The sequence below is a fragment of the Bison bison genome, unplaced genomic scaffold (genome assembly GCF_000754665.1).
Source record: "Bison bison bison isolate TAMUID 2011002044 unplaced genomic scaffold, Bison_UMD1.0 scf7180017864390, whole genome shotgun sequence".
Lineage (NCBI taxonomy): Eukaryota > Metazoa > Chordata > Mammalia > Artiodactyla > Bovidae > Bison > Bison bison.
This window is the reverse complement of record NW_011494962.1, coordinates 1,103,420-1,103,792: the sequence shown is the minus strand read 5'-3', so window position 1 is coordinate 1,103,792 and position 373 is coordinate 1,103,420.

The following is a 373-nucleotide window of genomic DNA, read 5'->3' as shown; positions in this document are numbered from 1 at the left end:
AGATGGAAATAAAAGTTTAAGGTGCTCAGTCGTGTCTGACTCTTTGCAACCCCATGAACTATATAGTCCATGGAATTCTCTAGGTCAGAATATTGGCTTGGGTAGCCTTTTCATTTTCCAGGGGATCTTCCTAACCCAGGGATTGAACCCAGGTCTTCAGCATTGCAGGTGGATTCTTTACCAGCTGAGCCATAGGGGAATCCCAAGAATACTGGAGTGGGTAGCTTGCCCCTTCTCCAGGGGATCTTCCCCACTCACGAATCGAACTGGGGTCTCCCATATTGCAGGAAGATTCTGTACCAACTCAGGGAAACCCTGGAAGGGCTATCAGGGAAACACAGATAGAAGAAGGCAGCACTGGCTGTCGGTATTA